We start from the raw sequence: 26,150 nt of genomic DNA, 5'->3' as shown, positions 1-26,150 counted from the left end.
AATGAGTGATCCAAGACATAAAGTGAGGGGAACGTCAAAATGCCTTTTATAACTTAGTCTTTGAAACCATGTACCATCATGTCTGCCATATTCTATTTGTTAGAAGCAAAAATCTAAGTCTTGCCCACACTGACAGGGCATGGAATTAGGCTCCCACTTTTGAAAAGTGTCAATAAGTTTGTGGTAATATTTTAAATCATAACATAATTCTACTCATATATTTACTCAAATGAAAGAAAGCATATGTTCGCAAAAAGAATGATCATAGCAGTTTCATTCAAAATTGTAAAAATTGGAAAGAGTTCACACATCCATCAACAGGAGAATGGAGAAACACCCTTGTATATTCACACAATGTAACACTACTCAGCAATAAAAAGAAACTTTGATTGTGCAAATATATAAGAACGTTCAAAACTATTATGCTAAGTAAAATAAGCCTTACTCTTTTGATTTTTTATGAATCACATATATGAAGTTCTGAAACAGGCTAAGCTGTACTACATGAACAAAATCAGAGCAGTGGTTGCTTTTGAGGACTGGAAAAGGAGGACATAACGTGGGGTGCCATGAGGGAATTTTCTGTGGTCATTACCATGCTCTGTAACTTGATAAGAGTATGTTACACCACTGTCTACATCTATCTAAACCCATAGAAAAGTATGCTCAATATTTTTGTATTTCACTGCATGTAAGTTGTACTTAAAATATAAACAAATACTAAATTCTTGATAATGATATGCATTCTTCTATGTTTAGATGTGAGAAAATCTGTTGTCTATAACTTTGACATACACAAAAACAAGATGAATTATGGATAAAGAAAGAGAGAGACATAGAGTTGGATATATCTGTGGTAAAGCAAATATAGCAAAATATTAAGAGTAGAGTCTAGGTGGTACTGAATGGGTTATCACTGTCCAATTGCTTTACCTTTTCCATATGTTTGAAGTGTTGACAGTAAAATGTTGGGGAAGTTTATTTGAATCATTTGACTTGACCACTTGTGATTCTTCCATCACTATGATAAGAATACTCCCTGGTTTGCCCACTGGTCTAAGGAAGGTAAGGGCCACATGGAAAAGAACTGACCCCAACATAAGCTAGGGAGCGAAGCTAGCTAAGCCAAGGCTGAATCAGTCTGTCCTCACTTGCACCAGAGACAGAAGAGTAGAGTGAATGATCGTTTAAGTCTCTGATTTGGGGATAGTTTGTTACATCACATTATTGTGGCAAGAACTAACCAAACGGCTGAAGTGCTTATTTTCCCACATAACCACTCTGTAGAGAAGTGCTTGTATAAAAAAATGCTTCATTATATGTTGTAAAGGGGAAATGAACAGCTATAAACCATGTCTTACAGGGCCTTAACAAGAGGAGACAGACAACAAGTGCATGGGCAAATGAGTAGCAGGTATGAAGCTAATGATAAAAACACAGTGAACATATTCCCAGTGATAGAATGGTTAAAGCACTTGCTTTACCGCAGAGGAAAGTCAGCATGTGATAGGACTTGACTGAATTTAAAAGCAACCCATAATCATTTTGGGGATGATTTAGCTAAGAACACAAGGATAGCCTCCCAAAGTGCCTTCATTATGGTTTTGTGATTGTGCGACTGCCATTGCTGCCCAACCCAGAGACAGATTGCCTAGGGAGTGCAATATTAAATTATACTCAACTACACAGCTGCCATGGCCACAGTGAGTCCAAATTGGAGGAGAATCTCTGAGGATGTTTAGAGAGAAGAAGAAAGGAAAGATTTTGATTTTGATTTATGTCTAGCAACTCACTCAATTACATTTAATTAGCCCTTCAAACTAATTTTGAGCAACTTTTCAATCATTTCATGTGCTGCCTCTTCTTTCTATATCTTTCCTTTCTCCTAAAATAGAACCTTGGAAATAGATGATGGGCTACAAAGTTGCAAAGCACGATTCTCTCTCAGTGTCCATTGAAACCAATACTCTTTTAAAGGGTCTGTGAACGGTCATGACCCCAGCCTATAGGCATCACCTCCAAGGCACGTCCGTCCAATTGGGCTCAGGCTGGACAGTCTGGAGTCAAAAAGGCTCCTTCTCCTCTAGGGCAACCATTCATCACCACCCACAGTCTCTGAGCCAACTAATTGAAAATAAATAGGAGCATTTTTACTGCTCCAATAAAGGCTGACCTTTGTACCTCAGACTTTTTGTCAGTTTGGGGAAAAATAAATGAGATTTAAAAAAACATCTCTATGTTTTACGGTTCACGTTCCCCATGATGAATTTGATTGAAGGCCTCCTGAGAAGAGAAGGTCACCTAGTGCATCAGTCCTTTGACCAGAGACAGTATTAACATAAACTGTAAGACCTAGACGGGGTTGGATCCTAGGCAAAATTATTAAGCTGAATGTCATTTTCAGTTCATGCCATTGAACTTAACCTCTCATCCTCCTTGCTCCAAGTGTCCTTGTACACTTGTGTGACCACAGGTGGCTCCTTTTCGCCAGGTGTCAGGTAAGCCCCCCCTTTCTAAGACCCCTCCTATGCCAGTGCACCCAGGAGGTCCCCCTTTGTTACTGAACCTTGCACTACACAGTTTACTGTTTCTCTTAGTATCTACTGCTATGTATAACTTATAGTTAAACTACATGTATTTATCTCTTCTCTACATAAATGCATACATGTGGTGTAGAGAAAAGAAGAGCTCAGAAATCAGAAAGACCTGAATTTGGGTCTTAACAGTCAGTAGCTGTGCGATTTTGAACACATGTCTTCACGTTTTTCAACCATGTCTATAAAAGGAAATCATATCTACTTTCTAGGCTTTTGCAAATATCTAGAGAGATACTAAATAAAGCCCCCAATGAAAAGGATAGTACATACACATCTTAGTGACTGTGTAGTATTATAGCCCAAAGGTAAACTGCAGTCTATCTGATAATTAAAAGCTACACAAGGTCACATTCTAGGCATTGTGAGAGTACAATCTCTCTCCTGGCTTTCTATACGCTCGTGACTGCTTTACCTGTAGTTCTAAATTCTCCCTCTACTAAAATAATTCAGTTTATAACTTGTACCTCCCAGAAAAGCTTCATTTTTAAATTACACACCATATGCATAGGGATAAAGCCTGCAGCAAACTGGAATGAATAGTAGACTTGAATACTTAGGGAGGCAGCGATTGTTTCATCCAGAAATACAGACAGTTTCAATTAAGTTTTAGATTAAAGTCCTTGAGCCAATCCCTGTAATGCTCTGCTGTCTTGCTCATGACTTCATCCACATTCAGCTTTTCATGTATTTCTAAGAGAAAGCTGTTAAAATATTGGTTATTTATTCCCTAATATTTGCCTCAGGGTCTCAGCCTCTCTCTCAAAGTTTTAGTTGGGTATTTTCTTTAATAATGAAAATTTTTATTCCAAAAAGAGAAAGAAAAATGCTTTAAAAACTGCACTAACTTTTTGAAAATTCTGTCACAGACACCACACATATGCACATACTATATTATATTATATTATATTATATTATATTATATTATATTATATTATATTATTATTGCATTCTATTATGCAGATGCATATAAAGGGGCATTCTGAGTCTGAGTTCTGGCTCAACTTTTTCAAATTACCAGAATAGGAGTTCTAATTTTTTTTAATGTTTATTTATTTTTTTTAAAATTTTTTAATGTTTATTTATTTTTGAGAGACAGAGCACAAGCAGGGAAGGGGTAGAGAGAGAGGGAGACACAGAATCTGAAGCAGGCTCCAGGCTCTGAGCTGTCAGCACAGAGCCAGATGCCAGGCTCACACTCACGAACTGTGAGATCATGACCTGAGCCGAAGTCGGATGCTTAGCCAACTGAGACACCCGGGTGCCTCCAGATTAGGTCTTCTAATAAATAGATGGGTTCAGTTGCTAGAGAAACAATTCTAAACAAAGCAGCACAATACTTACAAAACCACTTTCAAGTCACAAATAATAGGAGGCCAAACATTTCAATACTGAAAATGAAGTCTGGGGGCGCCTGGGTGGCTCAGTCAGTTAAAGCTCCTGATTTCGGCTCAGGTCATGATCTCACAGCTCATGAGTTCGAGCCCCACGTTGGGCTCTGTGCTGACAGCTCGGAGCCTGGAGCCTGCTTTGGATTCTGTGTCTCCCTCTCTCTCTGTCCCTAACCCACTCACATTCTGTCTCTGTCTCTCTCAAAAATAAATAAACATTAAAAAAAAAATTTTTAATGAAGTTTGACAGGGGATGCCTTATTAGCATTCCTTAAACAATTAGAATAAACATTTAGATTATGATAAAGAATAAGTGGTCATATTTGAAGGTATGTGCAGAGCCTCTCAATGTTACATTATTCTAGCTATTACATGCATTAAAGTTTGCTCAAAAGTATTTCTTCAGGGGCACCTGAGTGGCTCAGTCAGTTAAGCATCCAACTTCAGCTCAGGTCATGGTTTGCGCTTCGTGAGTTTGAGCCCTGTGTCAGGCTCTGTGCCATATGCTGTTTCTCCCTTTTCTCTCCCCCTCCCAACACCCCCACTTTCTGTCTCTCAAAAATAAACATTTAAAAAAATTTTTTAAAGTATTTCTTCAAGTTCTAATTAAATTGTCAGTGAAATAAATGATAGGAGGCCCTTCATCAGCCCTGTTGATTTTATAAGCATGAAAATTAAAACCACTAACGTTTTTGCCTCATACTTACTAGGGTCATGAAAAATTGACTATCATAGAGTAAAATCTAATTAAAGATAATGAGACAAAATATTTGAACAAATCACATTTTAGGCTTACATCATAATAGATTGGTGGAATTGAATTTGTAAATTGAAATTTCTTTTTTTTAACATTTATTTATTTTTGAGAGACAGAGCACAAGAAGGAGCAGAGAGGGAGACACAGAACCTGAAGCAGGCTCCAGGCTCTGAGCTGTCAGCACAGAGCCCTATGCGGTGCTCGAGCCCACCAATGGTGAGATTTTGACCTGAGCTGAAGTCGGATGCTCAACCGACTGAGCCACCCAGGCACCCCAAACTGAAATTTCTTTTTACTAAAATATATCAACTGCCCAGTATTATCTGGAAAAACCAATGATAAGTCAACGGGATGATTTCCTTCTGCCACATGCACGTTGTCTTCTCCCCTTGCTAATTCTATTGTAGCAAAATATGAATCATGCATAAATCCTACACTGCCTAGTTCTTAACAGAAGCTAAATCTGACTTATCCATCCATGCAACTTTAATATCATTGGAACCAAAATTGAGAAGAAAACATCATAAAAATAAATATTTTGTATTCTCTTCTCTCTCTGGGTGCAGATCCTTTGCCAAAATGCTTTACTCAAAAATTGGAAATGAAACTATCATTCTATCCTCAGGAACATTATAATGTATCTCCTTTTAGAGGCTCATATGCATACTTGTAATATGTTTAGGAAGTCACCTTTTTTAAAAAATTCAATTTACTCTGGCACGTTTTGGAAATATTTATCTCCATGTTATGGTACTGGTATGAAATCTAATAAATTAAAGCACTTATTTTATATATCCTAAAGATATTTTACTGTTTTTGTTTGGCAAGGAATATCAAGGAATAGAGTTACATCACTGTCATAACCCTACAGAAACGACTAGACAACTTCCAGAGAAGTCATTCCACACAAATGTCTTCCCTTTTCACATAATGAAAATAACAAGTAAAGTAATCAACTAGGCCTCGATTCTTGGACATGTCAGGAGAATTAGATATGAATGAATTTTCTACCTATCTGAGCATAATTTGAAATCTAATAAATCCAATGTCTATTTTTGGTAAAGCATTGGGTTAAATACACAAAAAGGAAAAAGATAAATAAGATACAGACCCTGCCCTTAGAATTCAGAGATGCACAAACAAATATTCCAAGTAGAAAGTGGACAGAATTTATCCCTGAAGTTTTGCCAAACAATAGGAGATAAAGTAGCTGCATAGTAAATGCAACGTTGGGGAATAGAAAGGATGAGTCTCTGAAGGTTTGTTTTCTTTTTTATTGCTGGCGGTGGTTTTGTTTTTATAGGGATCTTTGAAAATGCATTATGAAGTATTCTAGAAACAGATGACTCGGTGGAATCGTTATGAATGTCGATGGCTGTAATGTTCATTAAAAGAGTTATAATCTTAAGGACCACAGGCAGTTACAGAAATGACTGCCCCTGCACTGAACGGTCCCCTGATTATGTAACTTCTGAATTATCACATTGACTTTGCCTATCTCTTGTCTCTCATCCTGTTGGAAGTCCATTTCTCCCATTTCCTTGTAATATACCATTTTTAATAGGCAAAAGTTTAACAAATTTAATTATATATCTCACTATAATGAGTCTCACTTGTAACTTAAGAAAGAGAATCAGTTGAGACAGTTTTGGGGTTTTTGGTTTGTTTCTCAATCTGGATCCTCCTGCCTACTCCACATATTTCTTATTTAGAAGGTCCAAAGTAAGACAAAAGTCTTGTTTGTTTAAAACTTATTGGGTAATTCAGATTTGATCCACATTTGAGAGTACTGCTCTGTGGGGTGTTGCGTGTGTGTGTGTGTGTGTGTGTGTGTGTGTGTGTGTGTGTGTTTTAAGGCAACTGCTTTAAAACAATTATACAAGATTTAATCCTCCAAAAAAGGTAAGATGGCCTTTTTTGAGAACTTTTTAATTGTTGTCTATCTATTTCTAAATTATTGCACCTTAACCAGAAACGTAGCAAGGGTTCTTTCTCTTTATAAGTCTTTGTTCATAGAATAGCAACCCCATCATGTGGTATATTGCTGAAACTGCTCCTCCAGGCATATTAGGTTTAAGTGTATTTTCCTACCCAAAAGCAAATTTTTAAACATTCATTACTTTATTTACTCATTTAATATTTGTTGAGAAGATATATGGTAGTCATAATACAAGGTGGCCAACAAAAAAATTCAAAATCAATACTGTAATCTATTCACACCTGTGTTAAAATCTACACGTCAAAAACAAAGATGGTTGACCCCAAGATATTGATTAATACATTCCCAATCAATGTCCCATCAGATTATTTTAATTAAAATACCTGATTTGTGGTAGTTTGAACTCCCTAAAAAGTTTGTTTAATCAGAACTAGGACAAGGCTAGTTGACTGCTGTACCTGGATGACATATTGCCCCAATAATGGGGCCCTTTTCCATTCCTCTCTCAGAGTACATTTGGTCAGGAAATGCCTACAAAACCCAACAGAGCTACACCTTCCAAAAGGCATTTACTGACACTAAAACCCAAACCAACACCGGGTTTGATTTCTTCTTAATTTTTCCTCCAGCACCTCCAAGCATTTAAAAATAATATTTTTTACAAGGGCACCTGGGTGGCTTAGCCTGCTAAGCGTCAGATTCAGCTCAGATCATGATCTCATGGCTCATGAGTTCGAGTCCCACATCAGGGTCTGTGCTGACAGCTTGCTCTCTCTCTCGCTCTCTCTCTCTCGCTCTCTCTCTCAAAAATAAATACATAAGTAAACATTAAATAATAAATAATAATAATAATAATAATAATACTATTTTTAGATATGTGACTTTACTATTACCAAATGCCAGAAAAATGAACTGGGTTTGATTCTGATGTATGGATCATAGAGCAAAAGGATTACTCTACAAATTAGGCATCTGCACTCTTTATAAATGAAATATTATCATGGTCTTTCATGCACAATGAATATTGAACCTAATGCTGTTTATTAATGAGAACCAAAGCTCATAGACAAGACCATGGTGCTGAGAAAGGATTTTTGCACATTTCTGTTAAGTGCACTCTTTGGTTTTCTTGGCTAAAACAAGATCTTTACATAAAAATTGATATTCTGAAATACACATTTACTTTAAAAAATGTTAAAAGGGTTCAAAATTTAAATTAAAAAAGGATAACCTTAAAATCCACTTCTGTTGGTAACCACACTACAAACTCCCATAACACTGCTGAACTGACAGTGGCATGCATTCTTATTAGCCATTACTTTCATTGTTTAAAGCAAGAATTTCTGTTAAAAGGGGGGGGGGGCAAATTGCATTTTACTGTCATGAAAACTCTGAATATTGAGATAAACATCAAGTCATTCTTATCTCCAGCATATACGAGGTTAGACTTTATGAAGTTATCAGATACAGGAATAAATGTTTGAGGACTAGTGATTTACTAACGTGTTTACGAGGTAGCTGGCACTGAAACACAAGAATTCTTCCAAAAGACTTACATACTCTAAGAGTAAAAGTGAAAAGCATATGAATTTGCCTGCCCTGTCCAATCCAGTAACCACTAGCCACAGATAGATATTGAGTACTTGAAATGTGGCTACTGTAACTAAGAAATTGAATTTTAAATTCCATTTAATTTCAATTTCTATCAGTTGTAATAGCCACATGTAATCAGTTCCTGCCATATTGGACAGTGCAGGTCTAGAGTCATGTACTGTAGTTAGGGGCCATTTTATCTTTAATGTTCTCTAATCTCAGCCTTCTCTTTGTGACATTCATATTTTTGGAGAATATATTTGATGGGTCATTTTCAACGTGTTTTTTTTTTTTTTTTTTTTTTTTTTTATTTATTTTTGGGACAGAGAGAGACAGAGCATGAACGGGGGAGGGGCAGAGAGAGAGGGAGACACAGAATCGGAAACAGGCTCCAGGCTCCGAGCCGTCAGCACAGAGCCTGACGCGGGGCTCGAACTCACGGACCGTGAGATCGTGACCTGGCTGAAGTCGGACGCTTAACCGACTGCGCCACCCAGGCGCCCCTTGATGGGTCATTTTTACAGCTCCTTTCCTCAGCTGCAAATTCTTTTCTGGAACTTCTCTTTGGACCAAGTTTGTAGGATATTTTTATTCCCGTGGATCCTGACAACTTAATACCAATCAAGTGGGCAACCAGCCCATAAAGGAGGTTGCAAGAGATACAAGGGACATCTCTGAAGACAGAGAACTGCCAAAGTCAGGGAAGAACAGAGAGCAAGAGTATGGACTTCAAGTGTATCCCCTGAGGTCCTGCAAGACTGTGGAGTAGCTGTTGATGTAGAAGACAGGCAGAGAGGAGCCATGAGATCTCATAAAGCCTCATTATATGGATAGGAAGCATTGAGTGCTCTGGTGGAAGGAAACAAAGCAAGGAAATCATACAGTACTTAATCTCAACAGTTTATGACCTTAATAATGAAGCTATAATTACTACAGCCTTAGGGGTGCCAGGGTGTCTCAGCCAGTTAAGCATTTGACTCTTGATTTGGGCTCAGGTCATGATACCGGGTTTATGAGTTCAAGCCCCGTGTCAGCACAGAGTCTGCTTGGGATTCTCTCTCTCCCTCTCTTTCTACCTGTACCTGCTTGCAGGCTCTATCTCTCTCTCTTTATCTCTTTCTCTCTAAATATATAAATGAACTGAAAAAAAGGTACTACAGATATGCTATATGCCCGGCTTATATAAGGAGATAAAACAGATACATAGAATTCATCATGAAAATGGTATCATTAATCATTTTAATAGTATAGAAAGGACAACAGGAATTTCTTTGAAAAGTGAGGAAGTAGAAGGAAAAAATGAGGATTTTTTGTAGGGTAACAATAGGTGTGATCTGAACCAAACAAAATATATTGTATATGTTGCTATACATGATTCTGTCTACTATCATAAAGGGTTGGACTATGTTAAAAATAAATGGCATTTGCACCACTCTGTTAGTATACCAAAACCCACTCAATCGTCTATTTTCCAAGGGTGAATTCTATGCTATATAAGTAATACCTTACTAAAATTGCAGTAAAATAATACATAAAAATAAAAAATAATAAATCTGCAGGAAAAAAAGAGGACCTTTTTCTCAAGGGAGGACGGTTTGGGGAGTGCAGGTTGAGCTAGAGATTTGGGAGAGCTGACTCGCTCTGTTCACGCAGTCGAGAAGAAATGTAAAAGTTAGCTGGAAGAATCATCATGAAGATGACTTTGGGAAAGAGGTGGGAAGGATGGGAGAGATGAGGCCCTCCGTGCGCAGGTGCAAGGGAGCGATGTAAGAGCCCTCAAGGACAGAGCATCCCTAAAGGACTTTGGGACACGACAAGGACACTAAGCAGGGATTTTTAGGTCACTTACCATGGTGCTTCTAGGCACCTGTCTCTTTTCCAGTCTTAAATGTTTTAGTGAATGTGACATTGCTCACTAATTCTTTTTCGTCGATATGGATTCTTCAAGGGGTAATTATAAGGGTTAATTTAAGGCAAAAACATACCACGTGGGAAAGCTGAAGCTGAGGCCCAGGAGATGCTGAAGTGTAAATCTCTGGGAATTAACAGTAAGAAAAGAAATCCAAGGAGAATTATGACTTTCAAAAACTGTGGAATCGGAGAGGTTCAAGATGCGATTTCCAATTAACTGTCCCTGATGGCCACAGTCATACAAACAGGGGCAGAGACAGGGACAGACATCCCCGGGAAATTGTTAAGATTTGAGGATCAGCAAATACATCCAAGTGTCTCCCCTTTACTCCCCATGTTTCCGGCAGCATAGGGCAAGCACACTAAATCCCTGCAGCCCACCTCAGCCCTGTTCCATTGTTGCCTCGAAGAGGTGTCTCTTCCATTCAGAAAACACTTCTCAAGCCCTTCCAGGGAGCAACATTTTTCTCTAAGAAAACATGTAGTCCATGCGGAGAAAACATATTATCTCTCATGTAATTAAATGATACAATGCTCAGTTTCAGTAGTTTATCCTTTTAATAATTAAGCTTTAAGCATCAGAGCCGTTTATTATATGACAGGCTAACAAGAATATTCTGTGTATATGTATAAAATATACATAGCTCAATTGAGATGGCCATGCATATTTAATTATAAAATATTTAGAAATGCGTTATTTCTTAGGGTGCCTGGGTGGCACAATCGGTTAAGCATCAGACTTCAGCTCAGGTCATGATCTCACCGTTCGTGGGTTTGAGCCCCACATCGGGCTCTGTGCTGACAGCTCAGAGCCTGAAACCTGCTTCAGATTCTGTGTCTCCCTCTCTCTCTGTCTCTTTGCCCCTCCCTGGCTCATGATGTCTCTCTCTCTCTCCCTCTCTCCCTCTCTCTCAAACATAAACATTAAAAAAATTTTAAAAATTATTTCTGTATCTTCTATGCAAAACAATAAGTAATATATTATGTTTATAAACAGTGTCATAACACTATTTATATATACATTTATAAATGCTTGTCATAACACTATTTATATACATGGTATATGAATACTATATTAATACTATGTAAATTAATATACTATGCAAGTGAGAGAGAGATTTCAAATATGGTGTGTATGTGTATACAACAAAAAGAACTTCATTAAATTATTTTTTAAAATGTAGAGAAGCCAATAAGAATTTTCATGAAATGTGACAAAGTAGATGGGAAGAAATCAAGAATTCCTAACCATCTGATTCACAAGAAGCAAAAGTTATTTCTGTATACAATTCCAAATGCTTTGGTGAGAGAATGAATTATGCTAGAGAAGATCTCTCTGCACTCCCTAATTCAGGATGATTGGGGGGGGGGGGGGGGTTCAGGGTAGGTTAGACACTCGGGGGAGCAGAATTGCTTGCATACTAAAGACGAATAACTACGTTTCCAAGGGGTCTTCCTGTGCCATGACTGAGGTCAAGTTCAACTTCCTGTGGCACTGATTCCATTTTCAACTTCCTGTAGGAGGTGGTCCTCACCTTTGTTCTTGCATTACTGACAGAGGAATCCACTCTTGCCTTATTTGCAAAAATAAAGGGGTAACCAGGTAAAGAAATCCTAGGGCCACACCCAATAGAAATTGACTTTATTTTCTTATTCCTCTCTTGAAACTTCTAAATGAATTCTGTTGTCTCAGAAATACACCTGAGATGAGAACTCTCAGAAAAGAATAGATCACACGTCAAAGACTGTCCTGTCCAACAGGCATCCCTAAGCCCATGTGATTATTAAGCCTTCCAATGCAGACAGTCCTAAGAGATGTATGTGTCAAATATACACCAGATTTCAGGCTTAGTATTTTTATACTGATTTCATGTTGAGATGTAATGGTGCTAAATAGACTATATTACTAAAATGAATCCCCTACATTTCTTTATATGTTTTTAATGTGACTACTGGAAAATTTAAAATTAAATATGTGGCTCTATTTTTATCTCTGTAGAACAGCACTGGAATAGTTAACTTATAAAGTAAGAATTAAAATAGTATAACATGAAAAAACATTTATCTTCATAGCTAATCAAACTAATGAAAACTTACCTATTAGGTTTCAAGTCAGCAAGGTATTTGAAGATGTTAATGCATATTATCAGCAAGGACATGATAAGATAAGCATGCTAACATATATTGCTGATGAGGTTATAAGTTAATTTTATTAATTATATAAATTTATATTAAATAAATATATATGTTATTATATGAATAAATTTATAAACGATAAAATCTTTCTTAAGAAAAACTGGAACTGCATTTAAAAGCTTTTAAAATATTGGCTCCTTTTGGGGGTGCCTGGGTGGCGCAGCTGGTTAACCATCTGACTTTAGCTCTCAGGTCATGATCTCACAGTTCATGAGTTCGAGCCCCACGCCAGGCTCTGTGCTGGCAACGTGCAGCCTGCTTGGGATTCTCTCCCTCTGCCTCTGCCCCTCCCCTGACTGTGCTCTGTCTCTCTCTCTCTCTCTCTCTCTCTCTCTCAAAATAAACAAACTTAAAAAAATTGTTTTTTAAATATTGGCTCCTTTTAACCAATTAACTTTACTTCTAGGAGGTGCTTATAAGGAAATGATCAGATTGACATAGTTGCAGTACTATTTATTTTAGAGCCATATTATAATACTTTGTATAATAAAAATAAGGAAATATTTAAATGAAATAGAGTTCATTCACACGATAGAATAGTGTCCATATTCTGGCCACAGCACATTTGTAATATTAATTTAATAATAGATGTTCATGGATTGAAATACAAAAATATATTCATATTTGGCTATACTCGTCTGGCTAATATTCACTTTTTTTCTTGAATATACTTTTTGTTATTGATAGAGATTTTGTAAGCATTAGCCTGAATTACAGGAAGTAAAAATAAAGAAAAAGCAAATGAAGTGGGTACAGTATTTGCTAGCTGCTTGCATCGCATCCTCTGTAGTTTCTCTTTCAAATATCCTCATCTTAGAAATATCTTCAATAGGGGCACCTCGGTGGTTCAGTTGGTTGGGCATCCAGCTCTTGATTTAGGCTCAGGTCATGATCTCACAGTTGGTTAGATCAAGCCCCACGTCAGGCTTTGCATTAACAGCACAGAACCTGCTTGGGATTCTCTCTCTGCCTCTCTTTCTGTTCCACCCCTGCTTGCAGGACCTCTCTCTCTTAAGATAAATAAATAAGCATAAAAAATAGTTAAAAAAAAGAAATGGCTTAGCTAGGTACATAGATAATTTAAACTCACTGCCTTTTTCCTCTCACATTTTTCCTAACAAACCAAGTGATTACTGAAGAACACTTTAGCCACAGATAAGCTCTCAAATATTTCCTTGAACATTAATCTTAATTTTGAGATAAATGTTTTTGCCTCTTATCTAGGTGTTAACATGTTCCATTTTCTCCTAATTCATATAAAAAGAATCACCTCACTAAATTTGTGCATTTATCTCCAACTCTCGTTTTAATCTGTATTCCAGTAACATTTAATTAACATACTTTAAAATTTCTCACTCCCCCCCCCCCACAAAAAAACATGGCTTTAGGTAAGTATTTAAATACAGAAATAGTGATTTACTTGACTAAATATAAAAACTCAGGTCAATAAGTATTGACGTGAGAAACACATCAGTATTTTTCTGACTGGTGTCTGATGTTGACCGTGAATAAACTTACATTTCTACTTCCTGTTCTTTAGTGGATCATTATTTAAGAGTGGAAAGAAATGTTCATAATCATCTGGGTCATCCCTTACATTTGCCAACCTTAGTTAGTTTCCGTAGAGAGTATCATGGCTGTACGAGCCAAGCCCAAACTTAGAATTAACTTACTGGGGGGGCGCCTGGGTGGCTCGGTCGGTTACACGTCCGACTTCGGCTCAGGTCATGATCTCACGGTCCGTGAGTTCGAGCCCCGCGTCAGGCTCTGTGCTGACTGCTAAGAGCCTGGAGCCTGTTTCAGATTCTGTGTCTCCCTCTCTCTCTGCCCCTCCCCTGTTCATGCTCTGTCTCTCTCTGTCTCAAAAATAAATAAACGTTAAAAAAAATTAAAAAAAAAAAGAATTAACTTACTAGGGCATCAGACTTGTGAGCTCACAGTTGTTTCCTCCAAGCATCATTTCAAAACCACTAAGATTCCACTTTTCTACATGGAATGACCAAAACAAAGGGTATGTGCTTGTTCTCAGGATCCTCAAAGAACTTAGGATGAATAAAAATTGAAAATTTGCCAAATGAATGTGTATCTATCTGAAGACTTTTTTAACTTTTGTGACAACAAACACTCGCCTACCACTTGGTGCACAATTTTACTTGTAAGTGACATTACTCTTGAGCAGTACACATTTTGGGCTTTGGTACCATCTGGCATTGCAGGGCCAAACACAGCTCCAGCCGTGCAAGGTGACATGTCAAGCAGTAAGACAGCAGAGAATGGTCTTAATCATACTGACGGCCTTGACAATTGACACAGTGGTTATAAAATAGTAGGCACTCACAAATGCTGTAATTATTCTTTTATGCATAACAATAATCATATCTAGTCAACAAAAGTGTGGTATTCAGGAAAATATTCTTAAGTCTTCAAGCTGGTGGAATGCATCTTTCCCCCAATAAATAATAGCTATATTTCTTAATTAATTGAGGCATACTTTACTTGAAATAAAATCCACTCATGTTAAGCACATAGTTCAATGAAATTTGACAATGTGTATACTCACGATATAAATTTCCTTCAAAGCACAGATTGCACTTCACCCCAATTATTTTGTTGGGTTGTGATTTAATTCCATTCAATTCATTTCCTCTTCAACCCATGGGTGATTTGGAAGAGTGTTTTTTGCATTCCCAATATGTTGTGGTTTTCCAGATGGCTTTCTGTTTTACAGTTCTACTTTCAATCTCTTGTGGACAGAGTATACGCTCCATATGATTTAAGTTCTTATAAATTTACTACTTTTTTTTTTTTTTTTGCCCCAAACAGAGTCTAGTTATCTTAATGTCCCAGGTCACTTGAAAAGAACGTGTTTTCTTCTCTTTTTGTACTGTTCCATAAAATGTCAATCAGGTCATGTGGGTAGTGTTGTTTAAATTTGCCATACCCTTACTGATTTTTCTGTTGACTCAGAACCTCTGAGTTATTGAGAAGGAGCATTTCAATCTCCATACACAATTGTACTTTCATCTATTTTTTTTCTTTCAGCTCTCTCAGTGCTGAATTCACACATTTACAAGCTGGGCTATGGGGCTTATTTATTTAGGATTGTTATGTTTTTTAATAAATTGTTCCTTTGTATCATTTTTATACTTTACTCTTTATCTTCGAAAATATTTTTGTACTGGAGTGTAATTCGTTTACCAAACATTATAATGATTAATATTTGGAGATTATATAATTTTTCATCCTCTTGCGTTCAGCCTATTGTGTTATTATGTTTAAAGTGTATTTCTCGTAGGCAGCATACAGTTGAGTTTGGGTGGTTTCCTTTTTTATCCATTCTGACAATTTCTGCTTTTTTAGTGGAGGGTTTAGTTCATTTACACTCAAGGTAAGTGTTGATACAGTTGTATCTTGGCGTAGCGTGTTGGTATTTAAAAATTTATTTTGGGGCGCCTGGGTGGCTCAGTCGGTTAAGCGGGCGACTTCAGCCCAGGTCATGATCTCGCGGTCCGTGAGTTCGAGCCCCGCGTCAGGCTCTGGGCTGATGGCTCAGAGCCTGGAGCCTGTTTCCGATTCTGTGTCTCCCTCTCTCTGACCCTCCCCCGTTCATGCTCTGTCTCTCTCTGTCTCAAAAATAAATAAACGTTAAAAAAAATTTAAAAAAAATAAAAATAAAAATTTATTTCATCTGTTCTTTGTTTTTTCCCCCCTACCCTCTTCTCAGTCATCCATTTGGCTGAATTGAGTATTTTTAATCTACTCTTTTGACACATTGATGTGCTTCTTTGTTTATTTTTATTTTTGCTGCTTGTGCTGGAGTTTACAGGAGCATCCATAAGTTATCACGGTGTATCTTTAAATATTCTGCCTCTCCATGGATAATGTAAAAATAATACACTTGAACTCACCCTGTTCCAGACTTCATGCTCTCACTGTGATATGTATATGCTACAAGCTCCGGACAGTATCTTATTATCTTTATTTTAGTCAATATTTTTTACTTTTACTTTTTAAATATCTATAGGAGACCTGACTTCATTTTAATTTTTGTGTATAGTTCTTTGGGTTTGAATACATGTATGTATTTGTGTAACCACCACAGAACACAGAATAATCAGAACACAGAAACATTCCAAACTCCCCCAAAAACCACTGTGCTACCATGTTGTAAATATATCCTGTGATGGTTAATTTTATGTGTCAACTGGACCGGGTGCCCAGATGTTTGGTCAAACATTATCCTAGGTGTTTCTGTGAGAGTGTCTTCAATGAGTTTAACATTTACATCAATAGACCATGTAAATCAACTCACCCTCCCTAATGTGAGTGGGACTCATCCTATCAGTTGAAGACCTGTGAAGAACACAAAGGCTGACATTTGTCTTAGTAAAGAGAGAAATTTCTCCTGTCTAGTGGCTTTTAAACTGGAATGTCAGCCTTTTCCTATGTTTGGACTCAAACTGACACCTCATTGCTTCTAGGGTCTTGGGTTTGCTTCAGTCTTCAGGCTACCCCACCAGATCTCCTGGGTCTCCAGCTTGTCAACGTATCCTACAGGTCTTGGGACTTCCCAGCCTCCGTAATCATATGAGCCAAGTCACATGACTGGCAATAGGATATCGCTTCTGTTTCTCTGGAGAACCCTAAGGCATACACCCAACCTCTCATCCCTGTAAACCCCTGATCTGTTGTCTATCACTATAGTTTTATCTTTTTGAGAATGTCATACACAGTACATGAAACAATAGCACATACCGTCTTTTGAGACTGACTTATTTTGTGTAAAATAATGCATGTGAAATTTAAGCAAATTGTTGCATATATCAGTAGTTTGTACCTTTATATTGTTCATATTTTTTTTTATTTTATGGACATAAAACAATTTGTTTACTCATTCCCCAGTGGGGAAGAGCATTTGAGTGCTTTCCATTTTTAAGCCATCATGCATATAAATGCTACGCACATTTGTGTGTAAGTTTTTGTATGAGTGTAAGTTTTTAGTTCTCTAAGGCAGAGAGCCAGAAGGGGGAGTGATGGGTTTAACCTTGTAAGAAACCGTCAAGTGATAGGCTAGTGACTGTACCATTCACTGTTTCTACCAGTAAGGTACAAGAGCTACAGGTGCTCTTATACTTGCCAGCATCTGGTAGTACCAGTATTTTCTAGTTTAAACATTCTAACACACACAGAGTAGTGTTTCATCATGGTTTCAGCTTGGATTTCCCAAATGGCTAATGATATTGAACATCTTTTCATATGTCAGTTGGCCATCTTTGTATCCTCTTTAGTGGAGTGTCTATTCATATTTTCTGCTTATTTTTCAACTTTTTATCGGTCATGCTTTGGATGCCACATCTAAGCACTCTGCCTAGCCTCAGGTCCTAAGAGTATTCACAAAAATCATTTTTTAAATAAAAAAATATATAATAACAAAAGAAATAATAAGGGAGAGGAAAAAGTTCTTTTATGTTTACGTATGTTGACCTACTTCATTCTTTTATGTGGGTTTGGGTTTCTATATATCATCTTCCTTCAGCCAGAAGAATCTTCCCTAGTATTTCTTTGTAATGCATGCATCTACTGGTGACAGATTCTCTGAGCTTTTGTTTTTCCGAAAAGTTTTTTATTTAACTTCACTCTGCAGGACTATTTTCACTGAAATAGAAAATTACAGATCGGCCTTTTTTTTCCCCCTTTTTCAGAGCTCTAATGATACCATTCTCCTATTTTATGGCTTGCATTTTTAAATAAAAGTTTACAATCATTCTTACCTATTTCCCTCGTAAGTTATGGAGTTTATTCTCTCTGACTGCTTTTAAGAATTTCTCCTTATTTCAGCAATTTAATTATTATATGCCCTTGGTTTTCTTTGTGTTTATACTGCTTAGGTTTGTTGAGCTCCTCAGGTGAGTGGCTTGATAATTTATATCAAATTTAGAGCGATTTTAAGCCATTGTTTAAAAATTATTTTGACCCTCTTCTCCTTCTGCAATGCCAATTATATGTTATTTTGGCTTCTTTCCCATTTTTCCATACATTACTGAGCTCTATTTTTTTTACCCTTTTATTCTCCCCGCTCACCATTTTGCATGTTTTCCATTACAGTGTCTTCAAATTCACTGATCTTTTTTTCTTTTTTAGTATCCAGTCTTCCCTTAAGACCATCCGGTGAATTATTCATTTTAAATATTGCATTTTTATTTCTAGAAATTCCAACTGGGTATTTTAGGATTTTCAATTTCTCCATTATATCTATGTTTGACCATATATATATATATATATATATATATATATATACACACACACACACACACACACATATATATATACATATATATACACACATACACATTATATCTATGTTTGACCATATATATATACATATACATACACACACGCACACACACAAACACACACACACTTAATTATAATAGCTATTTTAATGCTAATCCATCTGTGTTATGTCCAGGTCTGTTTCTATTGGCTGGCTTCTCTTCTGGTTAATGGACACCTTTTCAGGTTTCTTTGCATGTCTGAATTTTCCTTGGACACTGGAAATCGTGAACATTGTATTGTTTGGACTTTGTTTTCTTCTTTAAAAAAAATGTACTTTGTCTTGGTTATCCATTTTTAAGCCTTATTTCCGTGATTTGTTTTGGCAGTCAGATTTTTAACATTGGTTAGAATAAGGTAAGGGTAACTTTAGTCCAGGGGTAGATTGGCCCCGTGACCAAGGTGTGATCCTCCGCTGTGTCGACTGAATGCTCCAAGTGTTCAGTGAGGTCTCTGTATTCTGGCCGTTAAAACTCAAGCATCCTGCAGCCCTACATAAGCCCTACGAATATTTCAACTTATACCTTTTGAGGTTGCTTGGATGACTTTGCGGAATTTCAGCCTACAGATGCACAGCTTGGTATTCTGGAACATTTTGTCTTCATAGCCCCCCTCCTCTTCACTACTCTGCCCTCCTCAACCTTCTCCCATGGAACTGCCTGGTGTCCAGTATCGAACAATAGCTGGTTCATATATATTGCTACGTTCTCTAGACGTATTATTATTATTATTATTATTTCAGATGTTTTTCTAGATGTTTAAGAAGACGAGTCAGAGTGATACCAGTTACTCCGACCTGGCTGGAAGTGGCCACTACAGGTAACTATTGTTTTGTGCAAGAAAAATGTTAAGTGTTTGGGATGTCCAGGAAAGGATAATACATCTGTTTTTAAGGTAAAATATATTAATAACTCCATAACCACAGCAAAGGATTCAGTTTCTTTAAAAACTTAAACATGGAAAATCCTAGCTAATATATCTATTGAGATTCAAGGAAATAATATAGCAGTTTTGAGGTTTTTTTAAGAGTTTGCTCTTGAAATATGATACTCCACGTGGTATCACAGAAAATGGAGCCTTCATTAAGTAGTATCAAATTCCAGGAACAAAATTCATTTCACCCTGAAGGCACACAATTTATAATTCCTCTTGCAAAGTGATTATTGGGCTTATGGGGTAACTGTCTAAAAGCATTTTACATAGTCAACATTTGCAGAAAAGCCCACACAACATAGCAATCCCCCCACGCTCCAGCAAAAACAGGAATCTGAGTGATTGTAGACAAATGGCATAGTTATTATTTTAAGCAACAAATGGACACCATATCTATTTGTCTATGAAATCCTTGGGTGTCCCTCTTGCTCTGCTATATGTTCTGTCTAGGAAAATAAACCACATCAATGGCCACATTCCATTCTCATTGGAATTAAGATTGGAGAGAGGAAATAAGGAATGTGCAGACGTTTAGGCTTTTAAAATGAATGTTACTTGTTACCACAAATATAAAGGTATTTACTTTTGTAAAATTCTTTCATCTTTTAAAGATATGTTGTACAACCTAATTGCCTCTAAAAATAAAATGTATGTTCACATAAACCTACCAGACTCTATTTGACAATCTAGTTAAAAATCACTAACTTCTTTTTTAAGATGTTTGCTTCAGAGTGTTTGCAAAGATTTTTCATTTCACCTTTTCTTAATGGTAAATTATTAATGTTCTTATAAAAATGGTTAATGCTTCCTGGGCTCATAATATAACTTTTTGTATGGTTATCCTTTCCTCATATTTCAAAAATACATTAAAATTTAATTTTACATTTTCCATGTAATTGTTCAAGCTGACAAGCTGTTAAACACAGTTTTTATTTATTTGCGCTATAGAACGTAATCTGTCTTTCCATTGTGAATATGAACGAAAATAAATAAATGAAATGATTTTCTTACTCCCCCTAAGAAAATAAAATTTCCTATGAAACAGTATTTAAGTAAAATAAGCACTGTGCTTCTCTCAAATAAACCAACTGAATAAGAATAAATATTTTATCCCCAATAAAATCTACAATAAACTTAGAACAATTTTCCATTGTCTAAATACTAAAAATGGATTAGTCATAGCTTGGAACTTGGCTAAGCAGAGTGCAGTTAAAAGCCAGCACCTGGGACTGTCCCAACCCGTCGGAGAGGCAGATCTGGAGACACTCTGAGGGGAAGTCCACACTGGCAAAAAGGAGTGTGTTCACCGGACACTATAGAGTGCAACAAGCATCAGAAATTTCACGTAAAGTCATTTGGTTCCCAGTGCAGTGGGCATGTACTTGCACAGGTATCACAGCTAAGGGATATGAGAGCAGATTAAGCAAATGCCAGTACACACGCCGTCAGCACTGACTTTATTTTGGAAACTGACTTACTGGCATTACTAGGAGAAGCAACGGAGATGGAGTTCAAAGGATGAAACCCAGTTATGTGACCCAGAGCACAGAGCAAGCCTGAAGCCCATGCTGGAACTGCGGCAGCTGTGAAAGGTGACTTTATGTTACATCCTACAGTGGAGGCCAACGCGGTTGTTGAAATCGTCGCCATGTAAAATCGGAATTGACCATGCAGACTGGGACAAGTCAAGGCTGTGTGGCCCTGCTATCATGAGAGTAGTAAGTAATACCAGGATGACTGCAGCCAGTGTCTATGTTACTTATCACTATGTATAGCCTAGGTCTGAAATATATAATTTCTTTCATTTAGATCCTTGGTCAACTGCACACATAAGTGACTGTAAAACATGAAGGCCTGTCACCCGTTTATGATGTTCCTTCATAGGTTTGCATGCTCTAGAGGTTTCACCTGCAAAGTGAAGTAGTTGCCATCAGTTAACAGTGGCTGCTAGCCCTGCTGCATAGACAAATCATGGGATCAAACGTTACATCATATAAAAACAGGAATAACGGCATATATGAAGCACCTGTTGTGAGTCACATACAATGCCACGGAATTTATATTTCAATATTGTTTTCTTTCTTGGAGTCATTTTTCAGCGACCAGAGGTCGCTAACATAGAGCTAGCAAATGGGAACTAAGAAAGTGAAACACCTGTCAATGGTAAAAATAAATAAGTAAATAAATAAAAATAAACACACACACACATCAGAATTAGACCCACGATTTGAATCTAGCCTTGTGATTAAAATCTGAAGTTGATACTCTTTTTTTTTAAATTTTTTAATGTTTGTTTATTTTTCACACACACACACACACACACACACACACACACACACACACACACAGAGTGCGAGTCAGGGTGGGTGGCAGAGAGAGGGAGACACAGAATCCAAAGCAGGCTCCAGGCTCTGAGCTGTCAGCACAGAGCCCAACGTGGGGCTCGAACACACAAGCAGTGAGATCATGACCGGAGCCAAAGTCAAACACCCAACTGACTGAGCCATCCAGGCACCCCGCGAAGTTGATACTCTTACCCTCTATACTCTTCACTCCTTTAACATGAATGAATGAGTCATATCTATCACATATTAATGTCTACTAAATGTCTTGTACCTTATATGACCTAAAGGATTAGAGCCAGAAAAAATAAACTGTGCCTTGAATGTAACTATCAAAATAATAAATATTACCTGATCAATAATTTAAAACACTTAAAATATTATGAGCCATGAATGGTTCAACCCAGAAATAGCAGGACTATTTCTTTCCATTCTCATGTTGTTAAGTAGAACTGAGAGCCAGCTACCTCAAATTTTAGATTAGTTGTCACTAAATTCAAAAGTGATGACACTGAATTGAAAAGCCAATCAAGGTAGCATCCAAGTCAGCACAAACAGAAGCCAGCCAGTACATCCAGAAGTAGATAGAAATAACTCTTTATTCCATTCTTAGGAAGGGACCCACCACAACATTAAACTCTATCCCTAAAATACATGACTGTTCCTTCCTGTGGTAGCCAGAGTGGAATTTCTCCACCATCAATCCCTTTCTTTATTGATTTGGAAACATCAGTCCTCAGAAAAACATTTAGGGAAAAAATCTGGGAGGTCGATGGTGGTATATTTCATTCTGAGATGTGTCCTCTCCTGAAATGAAATGCTCTGCTGGGGGTATAAGCAGCCGAGCTGGAGGTGCAGAGCAAGTTAAGAATGAAAACATCACAAGTTCTTTGTTGCACGCATGTCAGAACCCCAACAGTGGAATGTATCAATCCAACTTAAAATTTAGAGAACATCACCAGTAGAAGCCTTCTTGAAACTAAGGATTAGATAACACTATTCAACTTCATCTATTACACAGCTTTGACCAACACAAAGTGGAACAAAGCATAACTGCACCCTCTGTTTACTGGATAAACATTAAGTCTAGAAAGCTATTTTTTTTTTAATTTTTTAATGCTTATTTTTGAGAGAGAAAGAGAGACAGAGGGCAAGGCGAGGAAGGACAAAAAGAGAGGGAGACACAGAATCCAAAGCAGGCTCCAGGCTCTGAGCTGTCAGCACAGAGCCGGACACGGGGCTCAAACTCACAAACCATGAGATCATGACCGAGCCGAAGTCTGACGCTTAACCGACTGAGCCACGCAGGTGCCCCCCCACCCCCGAAAGCTATTTTTCAATGCACATTTAAGTAGAGTGAAAAAACAAAGGTGTAATAACATGTAGCTGATGAAAGAATGAAGAGCAAAAACAAATGGAACTGTGAAAAAATAAAACAAAGTATAACATTGCAAGTTTTCTCTTTAAAAAAAAAACTATTTTCCATTCTCAGTAAAATGCAAAGAACAGATAATGATAATGATTGATAGTGTGGTATTGTGATTTACAATAAGAAATATATATTTGGTCCTGTCTCATTTCTGGCACAGAGTTCCTAAAACCCTTGGACTTCCCTAAGTGAAGAGAGCAGCAAGGTGTTTTTTGTTATCTTAATGAGGTGACTTTAGGAAGCCCCTAAGGATGGGGGCTAGTTGCCAGGGTAGCGAACTAACGATATGATTAGAGGGTCAGCACTATCAGTCCCATCCTCCACCTCACTGAAGGGACAAGGGGCTAGATATTGAGTCCAAATGCCAATGGCCAGTGATGTGATCCAGCATATCTCTGTAACAAAGCCCCATTAAAACCTAAAATAATGGTGTTCCAAGAGCTTCCAGGTTGGTGAACACACAAATATTGGAGAGAGTAGCATGCTCAGAGAACATGGAAACTCCATGCCCTTTCCCCACATCTGGCCTTATGCATCTCTTGCCCTATGCCCTATCCATCTGCCTGTTCTTGAGTTCTATCCTTTTATAATAAAATGATAATATAGTAAGTAAAATGTTTCTCTGAGTTCTGTGAGTCACTCTGGCAAATAAGTGAACCCAAAGAGGAGGCCATTAAAACTTCCAGTCCCTAAAATGCCCTCAGAAGCATAGAGGATAACATGAACTTTCCACTGGCATCTGAAGTGGTGGAAGGAGGGCTGTCTCACAGAACTGAGCCCTTACCCCGTGAGATCTCATGCTATTTGTTGGTAGCCTCAAAACTGACTTGAATGATGGAACATCCAACTGGTGCTGGAACATTGCTTGCTGGTGAGAACCACACTCCCAAAACACACACACACACACACACACACACACACACACACACACACACACACACACACACTGCAATTTTAGATAGAGAAATAAAGAGTTGATAAGAAGGCACACACATATATATATTTACATAGACATGCAGGAGACAGGAGAACAAGAAGAACTGATGAATCGGAGGGAATAAATAATGTTCCGCAGATCCTTGTATTACTACCTCAGCAACTTATCTGAAAGTAGGAACTTTCTTCCAATTATAAGTTTTGGTTCATTGTTTTCATTATAAATGAAGTTATGGAAACATGCTTAGACATTTGTGGAAATAAATTATTAAAAATACCTCCCCCAAAGCGAACAAATGTTTTCAATGTCTAAAAATAAAACAAGAAAGGGAACAAACAAAAATTTAAATGTCAGATGTGGCTCCAGTAAAAACAGTCCTGATTGAGTACAAGAAAATATTTTAAGAGATATGGACCAGTGGCTATTCCTTATAAGATCATGCTCAGGGGCTTATCCCGTCCAACACAAATTTTAAAATGGTAAATTTAATTACTTCTAAGACCAAGAAAAGACATTCATATAAAACAAATAAATTATGGAGGAGTATTTGGAGAAAGCTCCTAACAGATCCCAAAATGCAGTTGTACAGCAAGAACTGAAATGGGTAGATAGTGTCATTCCAGGTCAGACTGAAGAGCTGCAGAGTGTATAAGAGACATTGGAACAAAGAGAAGCATATTGAAAACAGATGTCAAAGCACAATGTTTTCAGCAAAAGAATAGCCAGTCTTTGGAATAAGTGAATAGGGCAAGAAAAAAAAAAAAGCTTCATATGCTAGATCATCCAGAAAGCCAAACTGATGTTACAGTGAAATTTTCTTCATAGACATTCCTCATCTATCCAGACATTACATTAACTTCTTGTGTTTGTGAACATGATCAAGGGCTGATCTAGTTCATACTTTATCTCAAGTGAAAAAAGAGCCTATCATTACTGAAAGTTTTCAACTGCACACGTGGCAGAATGGAGAATAACAGAATATTGTATGTCCACTAAGCGCCTTAATTATGAATAATCATTTTTGTATTTACTTTCTAATCCTGTAAGTCTGATAGCAGCTCTCACTTTCAAAGAAGAGAATTCAAAATTAATAGAGCTAAGGATGGACATCAGGTTTTCTGTTTTCTGAAGAGAGTTATCTTCCGCTTAATGTTTTTTGATTGCCCCCTTAAAATGAAGAGTAACATCCTCTATAGACATTTAAAGATCAAGTATAAGTATCAGATTCTGAGGATCAAATCATCCAAACATCCACACATAGGAGGAGATCGATCAAGGGCTCTCTATGGAGATGGCTTTTTTTAAGGTATATGATAAAGACTTTAAGGGTCAGGCTCTCAAGCAGCATTTGGGGTAAGAGTTGTGATGACTTCATATATCTTGAATTTGTAATGCATAAACTTCTCAGAATGGTAAGATCTAATTGAAAGAATGAAACGAAACAGGCTTTATTCTGGGGAACTGAGTTCTAGTTGCTATTTTTTGTTACAGGTTTCCCGCTATCAAAAATAGAGGCTTCCCATGAAACGTTTTGTTCAACCAAAAATGTGGTAAAGTGGAGAAGCAATTACCAGTAATTTATATGAGAAAAAATTTTGAGTGTTCTCAGACCCCAAAACAACCTGTCTTACACTTTTCTCATACCTTGGGACACAAATTGCTAATGGATGCACAGATAAACCAAGATAAAGTCCAGGCATTCACAGAAGTTCAAAGCTATGATGGCTTGATGTTGAGATGCTGGGTGTGGTTGTGGGGGAGGGGCTCCGAGGCACACATACTGCCTCCACACACT

This window comes from Panthera pardus, unplaced genomic scaffold (genome assembly GCF_024362965.1).
Source record: "Panthera pardus isolate Hobbes unplaced genomic scaffold, ASM2436296v1 HiC_scaffold_17, whole genome shotgun sequence".
Lineage (NCBI taxonomy): Eukaryota > Metazoa > Chordata > Mammalia > Carnivora > Felidae > Panthera > Panthera pardus.
The sequence above is the reverse complement of the archived record's forward strand: the minus strand, read 5'-3'. Positions refer to the sequence as shown.